This window comes from Dromiciops gliroides, chromosome 1 (genome assembly GCF_019393635.1).
Source record: "Dromiciops gliroides isolate mDroGli1 chromosome 1, mDroGli1.pri, whole genome shotgun sequence".
NCBI classification, from domain to species: Eukaryota; Metazoa; Chordata; class Mammalia; order Microbiotheria; family Microbiotheriidae; genus Dromiciops; species Dromiciops gliroides.
In genome coordinates this window covers 366,202,138-366,226,934 of record NC_057861.1, presented here as the reverse complement: position 1 = coordinate 366,226,934, position 24,797 = coordinate 366,202,138, and the positions used below count along the sequence as shown (strand labels likewise).

The 24,797-nt window shown below is 35.7% G+C and overlaps 1 protein-coding gene and 1 pseudogene across 1 annotated transcript in view; both read left to right on the top strand.

Annotated features, from left to right (window-relative positions):
- Positions 1-24,797, top strand: part of CDH18 (cadherin 18) — a 1,453,365-nt gene that overhangs the window by 18,227 nt on the left and 1,410,341 nt on the right. The window lies entirely within an intron of this gene.
- LOC122749261 overlaps positions 3,064-24,797 on the top strand; it is a 91,956-nt pseudogene continuing 70,222 nt past the window's right edge.

Sequence of the window (24,797 nt, the reverse complement as noted above, 5' to 3'; positions counted from 1 at the left end):
GATGTTCAACATCTCTTGTTCTTTCAGTGAATCACAAGACTGCATATTGGTCAGTCAATAAACATGAATTAGGTATCAACTATGTAACAGTTTTTTTGCTAAGATCTGAAGATACAAATATGAAAATAAAAACCTGACCCTCTCCTCAAAGAACTTATAATCTAATGCCCCATCTTGGGGCATAGTAGAGAAATAGTAAAGTGAAAAATGATACAATAACTGAAGTGATCTTCCTTAAATAGAGATTTTAAAGTTCATAGCCCTACCCACCAATCAAAGGGGTAGAAAGAAATGATGAGGTAAAGTAACAAAGCTGCTGGGATCTTACATAATGATCACAGTGTGGTTTCTTCCCAGTAATGAGCTTCCCAGGCATAGAGAAATCAAAAGTCCTAGAATAGTACAATCAGCTAAGAAATATTTTTTTTCTAGTTCCTTTGCTGGGCACTTGACCATAGTTCTTATCTACCTGCCATGTAGGTGGTACAATGGATATCGTTGGACTTGGATTCAAGAATCCCTGAGTTCAAAACTATCCTTATTCATTCCCTATGTTTGTCAGCCTAGATAATTCACTTAAACTCATTCATCCTCAGTTGCATATTTGTGAAATGGAGCAACTATCTCAAAAAGTTTTTGTGAAGATCAAAAGAGGTAACATATAAAACACTTTGCAAACCATAAAGGGACATATAAACACTAGTTATTATATAAATGCTAGCTAATGTAGAAAAATATAATTACTTCTGTACAAGTACATTATAAATTCTAAAATATCTTTAGATTTTTTAGATCTGTATTTTCAAAAGAGCAATGTAATATTTTAAACAGCAACAAAGCTTCAAACTGAATAAGAAAAAAAATTAAAATGATCTCCAGAACTTCTTTGTTTTTTTGACTTTCCTTCAAATTAAAGGTTGCATATTATATAATTAGATAAAAGACTAGTTATGAGAAGTAATTCCCCAGTTACCTTTATGCATAAATCATTTAAGAAGTAATAGGTATGAATAAAACTTGGGTCAGTGCAACAAAGTCTCTTATCCATTCAGTTAGTAAAAGGTCATCAATCCCAAGACATTTTACTGTGCAAATTGTAGAGCTCATTAATTTCACTGGGTCAGTGTCCAAATGTATGGAGAGAACATGGTCACTAAAACATAAGACCTAGTCCTACTCCTAGTTGATTCCTCCTTTCCCAGCTGTTCAGATGCAGGGAGCACTATGGAAACAAAATAAACCTGCTAAATATTTTTGAAGAGTAATGCAAGCAGGTAGGGTGAGACTTACAGATTGTGCTTTTAGTATTCTGGCTTTATTTGCAGCATTTGTTGACCTATCTACCTTGTTTTAGTGAGAACTGTCCATATTTGAAAAGTCATTAGTGTAACTGACTACAAACTAAATTCAACACCAGTAAAAACCAAAAACAAACAAATGAAGTGAAAGCTTTGAACTGTTCTGTCTGACATGATTTGACATTCTTTCCTTAGTCATTCTGAATTTACTTTAATAATCTTGATTTTCAGCACATTTTCCACAGCAGTGGAATAGATCAACAGATAAACCTGTATAAGGTGACATTTTACCTCATGCAAATAAAGTGCATGAGACAACTCGAAAGCAATTTGCCATTTTCCCCTTTCTGATCCCCAAGACTATTCCTTAGGAATCATTCAAATGAACTACCACAGAGTCCATGGCATATAAGCAATATATGTTTTTCCCTTCTCCCTAAGCAATTTTTAGACTCTTGGTATCCATTTTTTACCCAGTTCGGCTTTCACTAGTTTATTATGCATTTTATTTTGTTGAGCTGTATTTTAGTCACAGTAAACTCTTTATGACCATTTTGAGGCTTTCTTGACAGTGGTACTGGAATAGTTTGCCATTTCCATCTATAGCTCATTTTACAGATGAGAAACTGAGGCAAACAGGGTTAAGTGACTTGCCCAGGGTCACACCGATTACGTGTCTGCAGCTGGATTTGAACTCAGTAAGATTAAGATCAGATTCTCTTGACTCCACACAGAGCACTCTATCCACTATGCCACCTAGCTATCCCATTCATCTTATAAATTAACTATTTTTCATTTAAATCATTGCTATCTAAAGTCATTCACAGTTTTGAATAATAAAAGCTGAAATAAAGCCCTCTGTGATCTCTACTTTCTCATACCTATAGTTTCTTAGATAATAATAAAATCATTCCTTTTACACACAAAGGAAATCCTCCAAAGTCTAAAGGTGGTATTGACATAGGTGATCATAAATCCCCAAAGGCTATTTCAGTTGACTGTAAGCTCTGAGAAATCCTAGGTGAGAAGATTTCTTGTATGGGTCTGACTTGGGACAGTATGCCTGCTGTCTGGGGATGGTTGTAAATAACTCAAAAAGCATGACACTACATGGTAATGTTTTATGTATATGCCAACTAATTAAAATACATTTGAGGTTACAAAGAGTTTGTGACCTGCATTGTTCGAGCATCTTTTGGAGTATAGAAATGTATTATATCACCTGGTTGTGTTGGGTTTTTTTCACATAACTTTACCATGAAACTTGGGTACTGGCACAAAAAATTTTACCACCATTTCATCTTGTAAATCCTACACAGCTTTCTATGTTGGGAGACTTTCATCCACCTATCCATCTTCCTTTTACAAAGTATCCTCCAAATATGCTGGAAGATTTCTTCTGATTTATTGACTATTGCTGTGTGTGAGTGTTGAATACTACAACACATGGACTGTCAATCTTTTATTCCCTCACTGGTACTACATGTCCAGGTTCCTTTTTCTATTCAAACCAAATGTCGTTAAATTTTATACAAATATCTTCTTCATTGAAAGTCATAACTTATAAAACAGTGCATTATATTCATGACCCTATTGTGGAAATTTATTTTGATTTGGGCACCCTGCCTTTGGGCTGAGATTAAAAAGCCTTAGGCCCTCAGGGGTTTTTTCTGTGTAAGAGTGACTAGGGCCCCTCCCCCTCAGCTTCAGCTGCAGGGGGGGTCTCTGAGCTGGGCTAAGCTGTGTGGAAGAAAAACCTCAGGCCATGGTGCTGCTCATGCACACAGCTGAGAGGCGCACGAAAACCCTCAGAGATGCTGAGGTTTGCTTTGCCCAGCCCCAGCTGCAGGCTCACAAAGCATGGGGCTTGGCTGGCCCTGGAGGCAGTGAGCCTGTGTTTCACCTGGTAGAGAAGACTAATAAAAAAGGGGCTGACAGAGATGGAAGGTGAGCTAGCGAGACAGTGAAGGGGGGATGCAAGGGAGGCCAGAAGTTTAAGAGGATGTGGGAATAGTACAGTGGTTGGAGAAAGGGAGAAAGGGCTACAATACAGGGAGGTTGGAGAAGACAGTAAAGGAGGATAGACAGAGCAGGAACACTGAAGCACTAGGAGAACAGAAAGAGAGGTTGGTGAGAGAGAAACACAGGGGTTCAGCAAGGCAGTACAGAGAGGAAAGTTAGATGCAGCGGGGTCAACAAAGTAAAAGGGGCTTGCAGTTAGAAGAAAGGAGTGCAGCAGTAAAAGCGAAGCAGGGGAGCTGGAGTGAAGGAGAAAAAGTGAATGTTGGAGAAAGCTGGAGGAGCATTCCCTAAGGCAAGAGGTGGCAATGGAGCCCTTATTATATTAAAAGCAGACAGGTTGTATAATTTGCATTTCTTAACCCTTATCATTTATATTGATTTTTATAAATAAATTCTGCTTTGATTATTTAATTAAGAGGCTTCTTAATCTTTTACTTATCAATTTGGGAGCAGAGTAGTGTGGAGAAATTTTTAAAAGTCCCTAACAGATTGGCTTAGGAAATTAATAGCAGTCAGTTAGCCAGCCAGTTAAAAGTCCCCAGATTAGTCCTCCAGTCAGATTAGTCCCCCCAAAGTAGGCCTAGACAGTTAAAATATTTCTACATTTGAATGGTGACTGCAGCAGGACTTAAGGCCCAATTATAATTTTTCTAAAGTTATCATTTTTCAAAAATTTATAATTTTTCATATGGCCCACACATATGAAATTTTTTTTAGATTAGGATTAGTTAAATTAATTTTTTATATTAGCATGCATCTTTCCATTGCCTTTTGGTTCACCTGAAGTTTTTTGTTTTTGTTTATGTTTGATTTTTCTTTTTTTTAAATGAGAACATAATACTGCAAGATACACATTCCTATATTATCAAATTCAAAAATGATATTGTTGAAATTTGGGTGTGGGGCAGCAACAATTTAAGACATCAAAAGCCCTCTTCAATTTCCTAAACTTGATTCAGACCAATGTCCTTCTCCTATTTAAATAAGTTCATTCTCTAGGAGCAGCAAATGTGTGTATGTGTGTGTGTTCTTTAAATATTTCTTTGATGTCCATAAAGAAACAGCCTAAAAACTTGGTACAATATTTTAAATATGTAATTTTTTCACCCACTTGATTTTTTCTAGTGTGGATAGGCAGTTTGAACTCATGCAAATCATTATGCATTTTAATATGGAAGCATTGCAGTTTTCCAGGACTCAATGCAATAATTACCATTTTGTCTGTTACTAAAAGAATTCTAAATTTCTTATAATTGTTATGGAATCTTTTGTCTATTTTGACATGCAACATATATTTTTCTGTTTAGAATTTTATGTTACAAATTACATGCAAAAACAAATTTTAACATCAATTTTTTTTAAAACTTTGTGTTCTAACTTCTCTCCCTCCTTCCATTCCGACCCTCCATCCAAAAGAATCAGGCAAATCAATATCAGTTATACATGACTAGTCATGGAAAACATCTCCACATTAGCTAGGTTTTGAGAGAAAACAGATAAAAACAAAATTTCATATTAAGGAACTGTCCAAAAATATCTGTTTTCAGAAACTATGAGTTCAATCTCTGTGGAAGGATTCCAATTTTCATAAGTCCTTCAGAGTTATATTGGATCATTGCCTTGCTGAAAATAACCACACGCTTCCCAGAATATCATCTTACACTATTGCTGGTTTGTTTGTTTTTTTTGTATGCAGTGCATTTCACTTTGCTTCAGTTCATGTAGGTCTTTCTAGGTATTTCTGATAACATCCTGTTCATCATAGCTTTGTGATGAAATAATGGGACTTAGCAGATACTCAAAGACCCACCTGGAGATTAATCTAGACTGATTGAATCAAGTGAGAGTGATTGACTGCTGATTAGTTAACTGGATTGTAATCACACCTGACTATCCCTTAAGAAGGTGTTGTTCTCAGAAGCTAGACTGTGAACTCAACTTGAGAACACCTTCAAAATCAATGGATTTGAAGGACAGCAACCAATCACCTTGAAGCAGTGTGTAAGGACCGCCTCTGTTCCAGACCTATAAAAAGTTTCCAAAGTCAGCTTTCTGGGGAGTTCCTGATTAAAGCAGGCTCATGGAGGAGGACCTGAGGAAGAACCCAACCAGGCTGGAACTCTAGGCTAGGTAGGAATTCTTTTTCTTAACTTTCTGAATTCCTTGTAAATATCTGTATGCTTTAATAAATGTTTAATGCTCAAAGACTGGTACTGAAGCTTTTTAATTTAAGGTTATCACACAATATAGATTTTAAACATCACAGCTTTTACATAGTACCTTAAACTTGACAAAGAATTTTCTTCACAATATCCCAGCAGAGTAGGTACCATATGTTTTGCCACTATAGTCTATCATAACTATCTACCTCCATCCTATTCTCTTCCCATGATATTTACTCTATTTTCTATCTTCTTTTACCCTATTCCTCTTCAAAAGTATTTTAATTCTGACTACCCCCTCCCCATGCTCTGCCATCCCTTCTTTCACCCTTCCCTCCTTATCCTCTTCCCCTCCTACTTTCCTGTAGGGTTAAATAGATTACTCCTCCCAATTGGGTATGTGTGAGTTATTCACTTCTTGAGCCCACTCTGATGAGATTAAAGTCTTTGAGCTAATTCTGTGTTCTAAATTTTTCTTCCTTTATCTGTCTTCAACCCTCCCTATAAAATCAAGCCATTCCCTATTAGTCATACATGTGCAGTTATGCAGAACATCTTCCTTCTCCCAATCTGCCCTTCCTTCCTTCCCCTCCCCCACCGCCTTATCTCATTCCCCTCTCACTTTCCCTTAGGGCACTTAAGTATGTATATTATTCCCTCTTTGAGCCAATTCTGATGATAGTAATCAGTTTTGCTAGGTATGTGATCCTTGGCTGTAGTCCCACTTACTTTGCACTCTGGAACATCATATTCCATGCCCTCCTGTCCTTTAATGTTGATGATTCTAGATCTTGTTTTATCCTTATTATAGTTCCACACTATTTTAATTCATTTTTTCTACCTGCTTGCAATATTTTCTCCTTGTCCTGGGAGCTCTGGAATTTGGCTATAATATTCCTGGAGGTTTTCCTTTTAGGATCTCTTTCAGGAGGTGATCAGTGGATTCTTTCAATTTATATTTTACCTTCTGCTTCTTGACTATCAGGGCAATTTTTCCTGACAATTTATTGGAAGATGATGTCAATACTTTTATTTTGGTCATGGTAATCCTAACCCAGCAGGAAAGAAGAAAGAAATCTTGAGCGGCAGGAGGCCCAAGTGTGGGAGGGGCACAAGCTCATAAGAGCTAAGAACTACCACAGCACACAAAGTTCTGCTGGCTGGTTAATTAACAAGTTGGCTTGAGGTTATCTTCAGACCAGAGAACAGGCCAGGTGATAGAAAAACCTGCACTCCCTCAATCAGAATCACCAGGGACCCTCTGAAGCTTGGGAGAGTGTAGCTTGGAAGTAGGGCTCACTGTAAGAGGGAGGTACAAGTCAAGTAAAGTGGGACGACTAGGTGCCACAGTGGATAAAGCACCAGCCCTGGTTTCAGTTTGCAAGAGACTCATGAGAAAAAAGTCAATAACTTGAAAATTGGAAAAGGAGATATAAAAGCTCTCTGAAGACAATCCTAAGAATTAATATTGAACAAATGGAAGCTAGTGACTTTATAAGAAACCAAGACACAGTAAAAGCATATCGAAATGAATACAAAATAGAGGGCAATATGAAATATCTCCTTGGAAAAACCAGGTGACATGGAAAATAGATCCAGGAGAGAAAATTTGAAAATCATTGGACTATCTGCAATATATTTTTAATTGCCCTAGTAAACATAGGGAAGATATTTTCCTGTTTTATACATAATTGTATAATAGGGAGATGGGGTTAGTGCATAAAACCAAGGATATTTAAATGCATGGTGGTCTTGAAAAATCCTTGGTTATATGCACTAACCCCATCTCCCTGTTATACAATTATGGGGTAGGATTTGAGGAAGTACTAATCCTAGTTTTTCATTGTAAACATGTTCCAGTCACATGTTTTTTTATTTGTTTGTTTTTGGATTTTTTGCAGGGCAATGAGGATTAAATGACTTGCCCAGGGTCATACAGCTAGTGTCAAGTGTCTGAAGCCGGACCTGAACACAGATCCTCCTGAATCCAGGGCTAGTGCTTTATCCACTGTGCCACCTAGCTGCCCCCTAGTCATGATTTTCTTGACGTTATATAGAACTTATTTACTGCTGTAGATAAAAGCAGCAAACAATTTGTTTTTGGTGTTGATTCATTTTCAGTCCTGCCCAATGCTTCTTCAACTCATTTGGGGTTTTCTTGGCAAAGATAAGGGAGTGGTTTATCATTTCTTTCTCCAACTCATTTTTTACAGATGAGGAACTGAGGCAAAGAGGGTTAGACATCTTGCCTAGATTCATATAGCTAGTAAGTATCTAAGGCCTGATTTGACTTCAGGAAGATGTTTTTCTGACCAGACTTTATACACTGCTCTGCCAAAGTGAACCATCTAGCTAGGCATATAAGTAGGTAGTTGCTAAACATCAATTGTTACCTTTTATTCCATCTGATTATTTCTTTTCCATTGGGAGAGAAATTTGAGTGTCTTTATAATGTCATTTCTACTATAGATATAATTTGTACAAATTTAGTCAGGTTCATTTACTTATTTAGAGACAAAATGGAGCAAAGAAGTATTCATATTGCAGATAAGAAAAACTGAGGCACTGAGATTCTAATGTACCTAGAGTCACATACCTATTAGAATACAGATTGAACATGTCTTTCTGTATCCATGTCCGGTGGCCTAGAGACTTTATTTTTCAGTATCCATTTTATTGAAAGTCATTGCTTTCTGATTCCTCATATAATTATTTAAACGAATTGAATTGATAGATTTTGGATGCAACAATTCCATTGGTAAAGGTAATAGAGCACTAGTAACCATAACAGATCTGTTGCATTTCATGTTTAATAACAACTCACAGCTTTTCAAGTTTATTTACCAAATTATGGATACTAAGAAGTGGAATCTAGGAGTTCAAACATTCTAAGCCTGGAGAAAAGAGTGTGTAAATATAGAAAGAAAAGAGATGTATTTCTTTTTTAGGGATATAAAGTATCACAGTTTGGTTGGATCTTAGAGTGAATAAAGTGGGATATCATGTACAAAGTTTATAAAGTTTGATTGCAGCCAGATTACAAAGGGATTTAAGTGCCAGAGAATAATGTGTACTTGAATCTAGAGATGAGGAGAAATAACGGATTTTTTTGAGTAGCAGAATGATAGTCAAACCATTTCATTATAAATATTTATTTTGGCAGTTATAAAGATAAATTGGAGAGTAGCAATATTTAGAAGGGAGAACATTTGATACACTATTGCCATTGTCCAGGTGAAAGGTTATGAGACATTGAACTGGGATATTGATTGTTTGAGGTGAGAAAATGGAACAGATGAAAAGGGGATTATAGGGACAGCTAGGTGGTGAAGTGGATAGAGCACTGGTCCTGGATTCAGGAGTACCTGAGTTCAAATCCGGCCACAGACACTTAACACTTACTAGCTTTGTGACCCTGGGCAAGTCACTTAACCCCAATTGCCCTGCCACCCCCCAAAAAGGGGGATGATAAAGGCATAACAGGCACAATTTAAAAACACAATATAGGAGTTGAGAGAAAGAGAAGAATTGAGTGATAATTACGAGGTTGCAATCCAAGCAACATAGAAAGGTTGTGGTATCCACACAAAAATGAGGAAGTTGAGAAGAGTGGGTTTTAGAAGAAAATATGGGGAATTTAGTTTTGTACATGTTGAAATTGAGATACATATGAATTATCAAACTGGAAATGTCCAATAAGAAGCTGACAACAAGAAAATAGCAGCTTAAAAGAAAGCAGGGTTGAATATATAAATCTAAGAGGAGGCAAGCTGCATAGGGATTAATTGAATTTATGGAAAGGGATGAGGTCACCATTAGCAAGAATGTGACCCACAAAAGAACTTTGGGGAATATTTTTTAATGGAAAGTATATGGATAATGTTCCAGCAAAAGTCACTAAGTAATAGTCGGAGAGAGAGAGAAGGAGAACCCAGAGAGCAGTTTCATGGAAACATAGAGATTAGGGAGTAAACTGGAAAGACAGGGTGGTCAAACTAAGTCAAATGTTGACTATAAGTCAAGATGAATGAGGACTGAGGAAATACAAACTGATCTGACAAGACATAAATGTTAACTTTGCTTTAAAAAATATTTAAAATTAAGATCCATCCCTCCCACTTTGCTCATCCCCCCTCAGAATGAGAAAACAAGAACAAAACAAAACCACTGTTACAAACAAGTATACTTATGCCATATGGATAAATTCCCAACCCCGCCCAACTCCCCCCCCCAAAAAAAAAACCTCAGTCTATACTCTGAGTCCCCTTTCACAAGGGGAAAATCAGATTTGAGCCTCAGTCTTCTGATATCCTGTTTGGTCTTTTGGTCATCACATTGATCAGAGTCTCTAAATCTTTTTAAATTGTTTGCCTTTATACTTTTGTTATGATCCTAAGAATTTCTCCTGATTCTGCAAACAGCCCTAAGCTTCAGTTCATACAACTCTTTATAGGTTTCTCTGAAACCAACCCATTTGTTATTTCTTATAATAGGGCAATATTCTTCCATATTTATACACTGTGGTATAAATTATTTGCGGTTGTAGAATATTTTTAAATGACTAGGGCTAATTTGGGGACTAATCCGACTGGAGGACTAATCTGGGGACTGTTGACTATTCGGCTATCTGGCTTCGTTAATTTAACATGGGACGTTTATAAAGTTCCACCACACTGCTCCCATACTGATAGACTAAAGATTAAGAAGCCTCTTAACCAAATAATCAAAGCAGAGTTTATTTATGAGATACTATTTCAAATTAGGAATACAGTGAAATAAAGTGTACAACCTGACTGCTTTCCTGTGGTCTCTTTCCACTGCGTCTCTTTTGTCTCTCTTTTGCACCTGCTGCTCTTTGAACTTCTTGAATACAATAAAGGCTTTAGCCGTATCCGGCCTCAGGGCAAGTTACACTTTCCCTGGTTTGTATTAACCTTGTCAGCCCGGTCTCTCCTTTTCCGAACCAAACTCTCCTCCATCCTTGTCCGGGCTCCCCTCTAGTCAGCCTCTCTCCTAGTCCTTCCTCAAGTCCGTCTCTCCTAGTCAGCTTCCCTTGCTCTAGTCAGCCTTCCTCAGTTCCCCCCTTTCTCTCCTAACTCCCAGGTCTATGTATACCTTTTCTTCTCTCCACTCAAATTTCGGGGCTTACTTCGCCCCCACAGACCAAGATAACCAGCCAGCTAGAGCTGCGGCTGGTGGGGGGGGGTGCGATCCAAGTTTCATGTGCCTCAGCACAGGCTATCGGGGATCCGCTCAGGTCAGAGGGAGCTGGGGGCTTTTTTTTCCCCCAGCTGTCTGACCTGGCGTCTTGTATAGCCCATGGGGATTTTTCACTCAGCTGAAGCTGAGGAAGAGGGGGGAGACCCTGAGGGCCTAAGGCTTTCTAATCTCAGCTTAAAGGTAGTGTCCCCAAATCAAAATAAATTTCCACATGGTAAAGATTAATATTGCAGTTTTAGCTGAATCATTTGGGAGGGGCCACACCTGGCCCACCACAAGGTTAAGTATGCTACTGAGGTCAGAAGGAGAACTCTCCATAGGCACCTTTTGAAAGACTTCTCCTTTTTGGGGAGGGGAGATTGAATGCTCCCTGAAGGGAGGCAGGTTGCTTCTGGAATGCTAGGTGTCTTCCGGAACTTGGTCCTTTCAGTCTTGGCCCTTGAACTGGTAGTGTGTTTGCTCTCTCTGTCTGGTGACTCCCCTTGTGGTGGTGTGTTAGCTGTTCTGGCAGCACAAGCAACTGTAGACTTTCAGGTTCATTGAGTTAATTACGAAAACCCTAAATTGCTTTGAATTAGCTAAATTGGAAATGGTCTGGGGTTGCATAGATTAAGTTTAGAGTTAAGAGTATTTATCTGTATTTCTATTTTCCTATTTCCTTATCTTTAATTTTTATTAGTTTCACCTTTGTTGTTTAATTAATTCCCAAGTAATAAAATCTGATCCTTTTGTGAACTAAAGCTTATAGGCTCCTCTCTTATTGGCCTGGGAGAAATGTCTAAAAAGGGCAGTTCAGAGTGAAGGGAGAACCTAAAAAAGGTCCCTCATATTTCTGGGACCCCAATATTAAGGTGAGTCACCCAAATAATGCACCATTTATCAAATTTTGGCCCACCAAGACCAAAATTTAGGTATTTTCCAATTGATGGTCACCATGCCACCAAGTTTCCTATTCTTTGCCAATGCAAAAAGATCTGCTATAAATATTTTTGGATGTAGTAAATATTTTCCTGGTTTCTTATCTCATTTTTTTTATATTTGTTTGTAGACTATTGCAAGGGTAGATAAAGAATCTACTTTTTGTACTGGAATAATTCAGATAGAGATGATGTGAGTGCAAGCTATTATCCTGCTATTATTCATTACTATGTAATGTTCTGTAGACTTACACAGTTGAATAAAACTTTTGTAATTTAATAAGACTATATGAAATAAATTTTTACAAAAATAAAAATTGCTCATATTAACAAAAGAATAAATAGAATGCTTAATTAATCCATTTTTTTAAAAGACATTGGCCAAGCCATAAATGAGCTCCCCTCCCAAAAAAGATCTCTAAGAACAGATGAATTTACAAGTGAATTCTAATGCATATTTGATGAACAATTATGATATAATATAAACTTATTGAAAACAAAAGGTAAAGAAAAAGTCCCACCAAATTATTTTTATGACTTAGTGTTTTTATACCTAAACTAAAAAGAACAAAAGAAGAGAAAGAAAACTAGAGAATAATTTTCTTAATGAATATTGGCATAAAAATTTAAATTAAAAGAAAAAACTAGCAAAGAGATTAAAGAAATTTTCTACAATCATCACCCAGGTGAGTTTTATACCAGGAATGCCAGTCTCTTTCAATCTTAGGAAAGCTATTAGTATAATTCACCATATCACTAAGAAAACCAACAAAAGTTATATGATTATATCAACAGATACAGAAAAAGCTTTTGACAAAATATAATACCAAATCCTATTAAAATGCTAAAATGTTTGGCAATCAATGAAACCTTTCTTAAAATGAAAAGTAGTATTTATTTAAAACAAAGAGCAAGCAATAATTTTCATGGGGATATACTTGGAAGTTTCCCCAAATGATTAGGGATTAAGCAAGGATGTCCAGTATCACATTATTATTCAATATTGTTCAAGAAATGATAGATTTAACACTAAGAAAAGAAAAATAAATTGAAGGAATAAGAAAAAGCATTGAGTAAATAAAACTATCAATCTTTGTAGATGACATAATGGTAATAAATAGAAAACACTAGAGAATCAATTAAAAACTATATGAAACAATTAACAACTTCAGCAAATTTGCAGGATATAAAATAAACCCACATAAATAATCAGTGTTTCTATATACTACCAACAAAACACAACAGCAGGGGATAGGAAGAAAAATTCCATTTAAATGAGCTGCAGACAATATAAAAGACTTGGGAGTCTACCTGCCAAAGCCAAGGATTAGATGAAGATAATTACTAAATACTTTTCACATAAATAAAGGCAATTGTAGAAATATTAATTGCTCATTATAGACTGAGCCAATTTAATAAAAATGACAATTCTACCTAATCTAATTTACTTATTTAGTGTCATAACAATCAAACTATCAAAAATTATTTTATAGAGCTAGTAAAAATAACAAAATTCCTTTTGAAGAACAAATGATTAAGCATTTGAAGGGAATCAATGAAAATAATATGAAGGAAGACAGCCTCGCACTACCAAATTTCCAACTACATTTGAAATCATGAAAACAATCTGCTACAAAGAAATAAAGTGATGGGTGAATGGTATAGATTAGGTACAAAGTAATAAATTATTCTTGGAATATGTTTTATAAGCCAGAAGATCCAAACTATGGGAGCAAAAACTCACTCAGACAAAAATTGCTGGGAGAAACTAAGCATAGATCACCATATGCCAAAATAAAGGTAAAATGGGTACATGATTTAGACCATAATGGGTGAAATAAGTAATTTATGGAAGTATGGGAAAATTACATGTCATAGATATAGATGTAGATATAGATAGATATAGATAAAGGTAGTATTTATGAACAACGTAGATCTAGAGAGGATCATAGGAAGTAAAATGGATACTTTTAATTATATTAACTTCAAACGGTTTTTGCACAAACAAAACCAATATAATGAAAATTAGAAGGAAGATAGGAACATAAAAATACAGCAAATTTCTCTTATAAATGCCTCATTTCTCAAATATATAAGCAACCGAGCTAAATTTAATTTTAAAATATGGATCCATCCCCCATATGATAACTGACCAAATAATATGAACAGGTAATTTTCAGGTGAAAAAAAACAAAGCTACCAATAGTAATATGGAAAAGATTATTTAAATCATTATTGATAAGAGAAATGCAAATTAAAACTGCTCTGAGGTAATACCTTATACCTATCAGATAGGCAAACATGACTGAAAGGGAGAATGAGAAATGCTGGATTGGATATGGTAAAATAGGGTAACTAATGTCCTGCTGGTAGATCTGAGAACTGGTCCAACTATTTTGGAGAACAATTTGGGACGAAGCCCAAAAGGCTATTGTGGGAATTAAAAACATCCAACACACAAGAAAAGAGAAAGAGGCAGAGCTCTGAGTCAATGGCACTTTATTAAAGGATCCATGGTCCCCTCTATGGATGTGGAGATCTGAGATGCCTCCTTCTTCCAGGACTTTGTTTTATAGTTTGATACTCAAAAATGCAAAGGAGTCTAGTGAAATACAGAATCTCATTGTTTGATTGACCTTGCTCTTCAGGGCCAAAAATGACATCATGGGGGTGTGGGGGTGTCACAGGTTTGGCAAAGCATGGGGCATCTCCACTATTTGTTCATAAGATGTTCCCTTGCTTATGATGGACAATAGAGAATGATCAAGGGGTACAAAAATAAGTTGGGGGACTTTCCAAAGCATCAAGGAATCCCATCCATGCTGGGTTTAGACATAGAATATGAGCAAAACAGGAAGGAGATATCTTTGTCAGCATTCTTGTGGTTGTGCAACTGAGCCTCATAACTTGATAAGCAAGTAGTGATTTAACATTAAATTTTGGGGCCCACTATATGAAATTATTTAATTATCCCTATAAGATTTATGTAAAATATCAAACTGATTAATACTGCTTGGAATTGAGTAAAAGTCCAAATGAAATATTTCTCACACTATAAAAATATTCATATCCTTTGACCTAGCCATACTACTACTATGTCTGTATCCTTAAGAAATAAAAGGAAAAGAAGAAAGGCCTGGGGGCAGCTAGGTGGCACAGTGGATGAAGTACCGGCTTTGGATTGAAGAGGGCCTGAGTTCAAATCTAACCTCAGACACTTGACACTTACTAGCTGATTGACCCTGGGCAAGTCACTTAACCCTCATTGTCAGAAGAAGAAGAAGGAGGAGGAGGAAGAGCCTATACCTACAATAATATTTATTTATTTTGTTGGTGAGTCATTTCAGTCATGTCGGACTCTTCATGACCCCATTTGGAGTTTTCTTGGCAAAGATACTAGACTGGTTTGCCATTTCCTTTTCCAACTCATTTTAGAAACAAGGAACTGAGCCAAACAAGGTTAAGTGAATTGCCCAGGGCCACACAGCTAATAAATGTCTGAGGCCAGAGTTGAACTCAGCAAACTCAATAACAGGTCTTTTTGTAATGACAAAGAATTGAACATTGAGGAGATGTCCATCAACAGGTGAATTACTGTACTAGTTGTGGCATAGGGTTTCAATGGAATACTATTTTTCTGTAAGAAATGATAAGCAGAAAAAAATTAAAAATTTAAAAAAAGAAATAATTAGCAGGATAATTTCCAAAAAATCTGAGAAGACATAAATTTATGCAAAATGCAATGAGAAATTGGATCCAGGAGAATTTTGAACACAGTAACAACAATATTGTAGTGATGAATAAACTATAAAACATTTAGCTAATTCATCAATACATTGATTCAAGGAGCAGCTAGGTGGCACAGCGGATAAAACCTTGGACCTGGGTTCAGGAGGACCTGAGTTCAAATGTGCCCTCAGACACTAGACACTAGCTGTGTGACTCTGGGCAAATCACTAAGCCCTCATTGCCCTGAAAAAAACAAAGAAAAACATTGATTCATGACATTTCCAAAGGATTCAAGATGAAAAAATATTATCTACCTCTAGAGAGAGAAATGAACTGCGAGTGCAAATTAAAGGATATTTTTTTCTTCAACATGGCTAATATGTAAACATTTTTCATGATTTCATATATATGAAATATGCATATTGATATGATATTGCCTATCTTCTCAATGCACCTAGGAGGGCATGGAGAGAATCTGGAGCTCAAAATTTTTTTTAAAAGCTAGAATAAAAAGCCATAAAAATCATGTTGCTACTGGAAACCTTTTATATTATATACCTCATCCTTTTACCATATCATTTTGATAGTTAAATATATTTTGAAAGTTTAGAGAAGAGTGTTTAGTATGACAACAGCTATTAAAAACAGGTTTTTATTTTATTTTTTTATTTTTGTGTATCTATGTTGTTTCAGGGGATTATGGGCAATAGTTTAGTTTTTAAGAATATTATTTAATTACAGAATAAATTATTCCTTAATCTTTCAAGGTTTTTAGCTCTATACTTTTAGTATAGTTACTCATCATCTCTTACTTTATGGAAGATTTTGAACTTCTAATAAATAATTCTAGACATTAGTCAACATTTTCCTATGCTATTTCTAGGAGCTAAATTTTTGTAACCTACTGTCATGGATGGTATAGTTTTAGTTTTTTTGTTTTATAATGTTTCATTGCATATTCTGCTTTGCTCAATAAAACCAGGCTCCTTTAGTGATAATTTTTTTAATGATTCTGGTACATCTCACCTCATCCTCTATTACTGATATAAACCTCTCTTTTTCCACAAACAAATCCTCACAATTCAACCATTCATTTGATTTTTCTTTCTTGACATAATGTTAGTTGAATGTGGAAAACACCAATGGAGAACCTTGATCTCACTCTTGGAATTTCTTAACCATATCCTAATCTCTACTGAGAGGTTAAACCATTTTTATTACATGCAACAAATCCAAAAGCAAACACCTATTGTCAGCCTGAATTATGGTTTGATAAAGTGCTCCATTGGTTCCACCATAATTTCTTTTATTTTAATGCATGTACATCCTGTTATAGTTGTTATTTCACCTGTAAAGTTTAGAAACATAACAAACTGTGATCAAAACACAAACATATTATTAGTGCTGTCCCTTCTGTGCTCAATATGGGACAAAGTCTGTTAGGAGGTCCATTGGATAGAACTCTGGACCTGGAGTCAGAGATTCCCAAGTTTAATTCCAACTTCAGATATGTAAACTGTTGCACAATCCCTACATGAGTTGGATTCCTCTTTCCCAAAGGGAAGAAAACTGGAGGGTACACAAGCCAGTCCTACTGGACCCAAATCCCTTTTTCCACATGTGAAGAAAACCTGAAGGAGACCATGCCTGTAAAGGTCAAGAGTGATCTTTAGTAAGCAGGGACAAATATGATCACATTGAGCAGACAGTCTAATGCTGTAACAGCACAGTCTACGAAAAGCAGAAAGTAGTTTATATTGCTTTTCTAACAAAGGAAGACGGGAAATGGGAAGGGGAGGCAGGAAACGAGCTGATCCAGGGAGCAGTCATGTTATGGACAGATTTACAAGAACAGTGGCACTGACTTCTTGGTACAAGAAAAGCAGGACAAAGCAGATAGTACAGGGTCGAGTACAGACAAGATGAACAGAATGTCTCCAAGGGTCCAAGGCTAGCTCATTAATTCAGGGCCCTCCCAATGCTGATTTGAGCAAGCTAGTTTCATGGTCACTGATTCTGCAATTCCAGCTGGGTTTAGTCTTGGTTACCACAAAAGATTGTTGGTTTGTTAAACCATTGTGTATCCTGATTAGCCAGGTCAGCCCTACACGGCTCCTCTGGGTAGGTTACCTGGATAATTGGGGAACTCAAGCAAATGAAGGTAGTTAGCATATTCATTTTCACAGACATTTACTACCTATGTGATCTTGGGAAGTGACTTAACCTATGTCTGCTTCAATTTCAACAATTGCAAAAAGAGAACCATAAATGCACCAAACTTATAGCGTTGTTTTAAGAATAAAATCACACACACACACACACACACAGAGCCTGACACACATAGGCACAGTATACATGTTTGTGACTCCTCCCTTCCATTTTTTATGTCTGAATTGGAGATTATTTCTGATGATCTAGTGAATTATGAATCTTACTATTTCAGTTTCTTACACATAGCAACTACTTTTTTCTGGAACTAGTACAAAACCAAATTCCATTTAAATGATTATGTCTCTCTTTTCTTCATTATGCTATGGAGTAAAGAGAATAGGATTTGGCTCCTGAAAGATCTAGGTTTAAATTCTGACTATTGCACAGTGTACAGTGAACAGGACTGGGAATTTCATATTTCTGACTTCAAATCTGGCCTCAGACATTTACTAGCTATGTGACTCTGTGAAAATCACTTAACCCTGTTTGTCTCAGTTTTATTATGTGTAAAGTGATCTGGAGAAGTAAATAGCAAACCACTCCAGTGTCTTCTCCAAGAAAAACTAAAATGGGCTCAAGAATAGTTGGACACAACTGAAATGACTCAAGAACAACAAGAATGCAATTTATTATTTTTGTCCTCTTGGATAAGTCACTATATTCTTCTGGAGCTTGGTTTCTCATCTGTAAATGAGGTTAGATTAAATGGATTTTAAGACTCATTGAATCTCTAATTCTATATTCCTAGGAGCACCTGATATTTCTCCAGATAAGCCATTTTCTATATTGATATGTGGCTGTTGTGTATATGTATGTTTGTTGGATTAGACCTATGATTTCATTAAGCCCCATATAAGAAAAATTTCTGTACTAAATTAAAATTGGACCCTGCTCAGAAATATGGTTTTGGAGAATTGCCTAGGGAATTGAGGAGTTAAGTGAATTATTCAGGTTCGAATAGCTAGTATGTGTCAGAGGTAGAAGCTGAACCTATTCAGGAGTTTTCATGAATCTCTACTCACTATGCAATGCTGCTTCTCTATTGTATATACTGCCCTTGTATCTTTATCATTGTTTCCCGAGCACTTCTATGCAATAAGGCACTTTATACACAATAGCCACTTATAATAAATATATCTTGAATTCAATTCAATTACATTGATTCAAGTTGAATTCTTTTGAAAATCACTCAACTCAGAGGATAATTATTATCATTTCCCTTTTTGAAAGTGCTCTCCCTAAGACTATGTCCCTCCTAAGTGTCTTTAAATTTATTTTAAGATATTAAAAGAAACAGTTTATATAAGATTAGAAGAAAATTAGAGTAAAGGACATTTAAAAAAAAAAAACATCCAGCAAAGGAAAATTCAGAAAACTTGGATAGGGTGGGGATACATGATAGCATGCAGCATGCTGATTCAGTCCTTGAATTTTCCATGATGGCGCCTCACCTGCACTTAGCAGCTGTTTATTGCTTGGTTCACTGAAGCATATGATGCTGAACAGAGCCATGGGTCAATAAAGTCATTTAAAATTATCGGCTCTCTGAGTGAAAGAGGTGATGAATCAACCAAATCTCCCCCAGGCAACAAAGGAACAGGGAAACTTTGCAGTTTAGGTGGCAACATATCATCTAATGGATCAGCAAACTGCACATCTCCATAATTAATTTTACTACCTTAGGAGAGGAGATGGCCTGATCTCAGAAGTGCCTGCCTTGAAATGAATGATTGTGGCAGGACATCAGACCACACACAAAGCCCTTAAACTTTGACTTCAGGAAGTGTTTAGTCAGTAATTTCTTGATAAATTTTATTATTGCCATGTATTTGTCCCAAGTTTTACAAGCAGAAACTATATATCATTCTTCATTTTCATATGTGGGTTACTATTTATTTTTTTTCCTGTCCTGAAACAATTGGAAATGAATTTTCATTGCCCATAAAGAGCTTGATCTTTTTATTTTTATCTTCATGATTTTAAAGGTGGAAGGCCAAGTAAGTCAGGAATAATTATACCATCATAAAGTACCTTATCTAATTTAGAAATGATATATGACAATAGGTCATTGCATCTAATTAACAGTGACAGATTCAATTGAAAATTTGCCATAAATGGCCTCTGGTGATATTGCAGCATAATACATTTAAATTTAATCCTGGATTTAAATTGTGGCTCAACTACTTAATACCATAGGATTTTTAACTGATTTTTATAATTTCTTTATCTTGGAGATCATCTAGTCAAATTCATTATATAGTTGAGGAAACCAAAGCCCAGAGATGGAGAAACTTAACAAAGGTCACATAAGTAGTGACAGGTGAACCAAAATTCAAACACAGATTCTCTGGCTTCAAATTCACCATTCTTTCCAGGATGGTACTTTTGGTATCTGTGTAACTTTGGGCATGTTACTTAACCTCTCTGGCCCTCAGTTTCCTGACATATAACAATGAATGGCTTAAAATTGATGATGTGTTTGACTCCTTCCATTTGAAAAACCTGTAGCATTAATATTCCCTTTGAGTTTGACCTTTTTCATCATAAGCAATAGGGTTACAGCTCATTTTAAGTATAATTTGTAATTATACATAATAAACATGTGTTATATAATATTTGGAATAACTTTTAATCAAATAAAAAATAGGCCATCTCCCTTGGGGAGATTAATAAGTATTAAAATGCCATCAATCCATTTATTAAAGCAGTATATATAAAAACAAAACCTTAATTGTGCGCTCCTTTCTTTACCTCAATAAGGCAGTATGGGGGGGGGCAGCTAGGTGGCGCAGTGGATAGAGCACCGGCCCTAGAGTCAGGAGTACCTGAGTTCAAATCTGGCCTCAGACGCTTAACACTTACTAGCTGTGTGACCCTGGGCAAGTCACTTAACCCCAATTGCCTCACTGAAAAAAAAAAAAAAAAAAGGCAGTATGACAGATCAAAATACAATTTATATAAGCCATATTTACCTCTCTTAAGGAAACACTGTAAGCATGAAAAAATGTTCAAAATAGAGTATTGATTCAATAGTTTATTTTCTGTTCTTTTTAATATTTTACTTCATATAATTCTAATATCTTTAAATAAAATCCTTTGATTTTAGGCATTTTAAGGCATAAGAAAAAAAATTTACAAATGGATGTTTTTGACCTTTTGCCATACTAAATCTGACCACCATCTGACTGTACTGAAAAAAGATGTCATTAGTCTGTATTCACCATCTATGATAAGAAATCCCTCTACATATCATTAAACACCAATCACCTGTTCATTGAAACATCTTCTGTTTTCAATGTCCTTTAACTTTTCTTTTAGATCATCTAATTAGTACAGGAAATAATTTATTTTAAAAAACCACAGTTATTAGATGACAGCAGCAAATATTGATTGACCAATTTATTGGCTCAATTGATATAGTCAAAGAACTTTGCTAGATACTGTGGGGCATATAAAGTAGTGGTAAATTGAAATGTAATTAGGGAGAAAAAAATACAAGTTAAAATATAGAACAATTAAAGATTCAAATATACTGTTATAGTCAACAGAAAACATTTATGTATGTATTCATTCATCTAAGGGCTGTTTATTAAGCACATTTACTATCACTTAGAGTCATCTTTGCGGATTATTCTTAAATCTACCTTTTCAGCTCTAACCTCTCCACAAATGTGCAGTTTTGTATCTCCAACTGATTTTTGGATATCTCAAAATGAATACTCCATAAAAATCTTAAGCTCAACATGTCTCAAACTGAATTCATTATTTTCTCCTCCAATACCCCCTTTATAACTTCTCTATTGCTATCCAGGTGCCATTATCTTTCTAGTCACTCAGGTTTACAACCTAAGTTTCAAAATCCACTCCTCACTCACTACTTACACCACATATACACCCTCAGTCTGTACCATGTCCAGTCTGTTGTCAAGTCCTGTCCATTTTACCTTCATAACATCTATCACCTATCCTTGTTTCTTTCCTCTGATAGGGCCAATACCCTTGTAAAGGCCCTCATTAGCTCATGCCTAGACTATTGCTATAGCCTGCTGGTTGGTTTTCGAATCCCAAATTCTTTCCATACTACCTTATTCTCTGTTCTGCCTTCAAAGTGATCTTCTCAATGTCTTTGTCTGACTATGTCACACCCAACCTCCCTTATAATTAAAAAATAACCCTCAAATAATAAATAACATAAATATATTAATTATAAATAATACCACATTTTTACATAACTATATTATATGACAATATATTTTTGTATATTATAAATCTAAACATACTGTATTATCAAAAGATAAATATAAAATGAAAATAATTGATCAAATGGAACATAGTCCTTTTCGTGTTCAATGTCTCTTATAATCTGCCTCCCCCTAACTTTTTATAACTTATATTCCCTCTACCCCCCTCCCCCATATATTCTTTGATCTGGGAAAGACTAGCCTCCTTGCTATTCTTCAAACTAGACACTCCATATCTAAATTCCAGGCATATTCACTGGCTACGCCCTAAGGGATTTTTCCCTTCTCATCTATGCCTTCTGGCATTTTTTGGCTTATTTCAAGTCCAAGATAAAACTCTCCATCATATAAGAAGTCTTCATGCTAGTGTGTTCCATTATCTTTAATTAATTCTGTATTGTATATATTGTTTTGACACAGTTTTTTGCTTGCCATCTTCCCCAATATATTGTTTCACCTGAGAGTAGGGATTGTCTTTCACCTTTCCTTGTTTCATCATAACTTAGCATAGAATCTGACAGAGAGTCTTTTATAAATGTTTATTGGCTGACTGATTGGCCTTCTATCTGCAAGGTGCTATGGAAGTTACAAGGATAATTAAAACACAGTCCATGAAACACAAGATTAATTGCCAAATGATCAGTATAGAAAGGAAGTAAGTGGTACAGATTTTTGAAGAAAGTCATCTAAGTCTGGGATGATAATTGAACTAGATATAAATGAATATTAGTGATTTAGATGAAAGGGAGGATTTTTCCAAATGTGGGAAACAGCATAAGCAAATTAATCTCAGTGGACAAGTAACAAGGCAAATAGTAATAGTAGTAAAACGGGTTGTAAAGAATACAAGTGTATTTAGAAATTTCATTCTTATAATAAAATATCACCTAAGTCCAAATAACTTCCATTCATTGAACATTTTGAAGTATTCAGATCTATGTCTGAAAAGGCAGGTTGAGGTAAGGTAGAGGAAAACCTCAATTGTGTGAATGTCTGGTTTTATTGTAAAGGGAAGAAAGACATGGAATGTTTTCAAGATCTAGTGGTTCATGGTAGATGAAATGGAGGAGAGACTAGTTAAAGAAGGGAGGGAGGGAGGGAAAAAGGAAAGGAGGGATTTTTGTGTGAGAAGGTGTAATTCTTTAAAGAGGAATCCCTAAGGACCCCTCCACCACCACCAAGTTCCCTCAGGATGGACAGACAGAGGAATGGAAGGAAGGAATGGGGGAGGAGAGGAGAGGACAGGAGAGAAAGGGATCGAGAGAGACATTGGTTATTGTAACCTGGTACAAAATAAGGCTGATGGGAATGAAACTGACATACAAGAAACATTAAAAAGCAAACAAATGCATTATTACTGTACAGATGTGATAAATTAGGGAGAGAAAGTAGTCATAATTTAGAGGTTTAAAGCCTCGGTCATTGATGTTGGCAATGAAATTGGAAGGAAGTGAGGAGTTTGGTTTTAGATTTCCTAATTTTAAAATAATATAACAATAAATGCATACAAATCATTAATGAATCCAACACATTTGTTAAGCATGCATACATTATTTTTAATATATTAGCCAGGATGCTGAGATATCAAGTAAATTTTCATTATTCAATTTGTGGTTCAGGTAGGGTCATGAACTAATATAGCTATATAAACTCTTGCCTTTATGCTCTCCATCTAGTTTTCCCTCCTATCCAAGCAGGAAAATTAAACCTATGTCTTCAATCATGAGGATAAAAGAGGAATTTTTCATATTATATTCACTTCGTACAACTGGAGACAATCAGGCATCACAACCATTGCACCTAGTTCTTATTACATGGAAAATATTAGTTTCATAATATAATTACATAGTAATGAAATAAATATTAATTACTTTCTAAAAATTAAATTCTAACAGAGGATCCATTGAAGAGGAAATGTTTATTTATTTTAAAAAATTTTTTTTGTGAGGCAATTGGGATTAAGTGACTTGCCCAGTGTTATACAGCTAGTGTCTGAGTGTCTGAGGCCAGGTTTGAACTCAAGTCCTCCTGAATCCAGGGCTGGTGCTCTATCCACTGCACAACTTAGCTGCCCTGGAAATGTTTATTTATAAATTCTCTGACAAATATGAGAATATGATGCAATGATAGAAAAATATACATGAAAATAGAAAATTTATAGTTTTCTCTGTTTCCATTTTAGTCTGGGGTGGGGATATGGGTGATATATTACCTAGAACATTTTGATTTTTAATGTTTCCTTTTTGTGTCAATCAAATACCATGTGAACAGAATTTAAGTACAATGGGTTATAACCTATAACATTGCTATATTCTCTTACAATTATTGAAAATGTTTCTATTATAATTTCTAGCAGCAGCAATTGATGACTGTAATTGATGACTGTAATATCAGCAATCATCTGATATTAATATCCTCATTATACAAATGAAGAAACTAAGGCCCTAGGAAATTATGATTTTCTCACTTAATAAGCAGGATTGGAATATGAACCCAATGCCTGGGATTCCAGAGCTAGCTATCTTCTCATTGTATCATACTGTATACATTTGGGAGGTAGTGAATGCCAATGCTGCAAAAAGAGTCATTCATTATAAGGAAAAATAATTCCAGAGTCTAGGAATTTGGAAAAATCAAGGGTAAAAGAGTTGGTAAATAAAGTGTTTAAAAAAAAGTTTGGTTGAATAGGTCCGAAAAATGGGGGGAATTGAAGTGAGAAAGGGGAGGAGTAACAGTGAATTAAAATAAGCGTAAGGGTTTGGAAGGAGAAAGCTGATGCAAGCCACGTAGAGCTGTATGTAGCAGCTCCTCAGAGAAATCTCCCAAACTCAGCACTCATAATTTTGCAAGTTATATCTAAGGAGTGGAAGGTTCTACTCTGAGAAGCTCAAAGGGCTCAAAGGACTGTGAGTTCCCAACTTCAACTACTATCAATAATGAGCTCCCACTGGTAAGCAGACTTTAATGTAATTATCCCCCCATTCCCCTCTTGACCTT